The sequence below is a fragment of the Laccaria bicolor genome, genomic scaffold, assembly GCF_000143565.1.
Source record: "Laccaria bicolor S238N-H82 LACBIscaffold_50 genomic scaffold, whole genome shotgun sequence".
In the NCBI taxonomy this organism is placed as follows: Eukaryota; Fungi; Basidiomycota; class Agaricomycetes; order Agaricales; family Hydnangiaceae; genus Laccaria; species Laccaria bicolor.
This window is the reverse complement of record NW_001889921.1, coordinates 118661-119505: the sequence shown is the minus strand read 5'-3', so window position 1 is coordinate 119505 and position 845 is coordinate 118661.

Below are 845 nucleotides of genomic sequence, written 5' to 3'. Positions count from 1 at the left end.
TGGGCTGTCACAGAAGACGAACTCGAGTACTACGCAGATGACAACGAAGATTCAGTGGATTTGTTAGGGAAGCTAACTTCAGAAATTACGGAGGATGGTATAGATATTGATGAGGTAATTCACGTTATTGGACAGGATGACGAGGATTGATAGCTTGTTCAATATATTTTACTTATCACAAAATGCATTTGTCTCAAATTCTATTACAAATTTAACCTCATTCTACTTAACGCGCGAGTCATCAATTGCGGCAATCATTTACCGGCTATAACCGGTTCAAAGCCACCGACTAAGCCGAGCCGAACCGGACTTGATCAGCTTTCGAGTGATCCACAAACCGGAACCGGCAAAAGCCGCCGGTTCAGCGAGCCGGCTTGCGGCTAGCCGAGCCACGGCAACACTAGTATGCACGCATGTCATACTGCAGCGAAATCATAGTGTGAAGAGTCGGCCTGGGCAATTACGAGTCTCAGGGACGAGTCGAGGTCACGGTATTTAGACAGTGAACAGCTCTAGTGCGAGATTGATGCCAACAATGGGTTGATGTAGAGGGAGAACCTGTGCACCCTGGCTTGTCACGGTGGGCTTGGAATCCTCAACTTGGCATCGCAGTTGTTTCATGGGTGACGTAAAGTACCACGTCCAGATGCAACCATGGGCGGAAGCGGAGAAGGACTACGACGTAGGTGTGAGTGTAAGTAGTGTTGCCAATGGCTCGGCTCACGAGTGTAACAGATGTGACGCATCTTGGGCACGATGGCGACTGAGATGACAAGTAAAAATTTACAAATTAGGAATTCAGTTGCCCGCTGGTTTCCCATCCAGAAGTGAAGCTAGTGAAGATT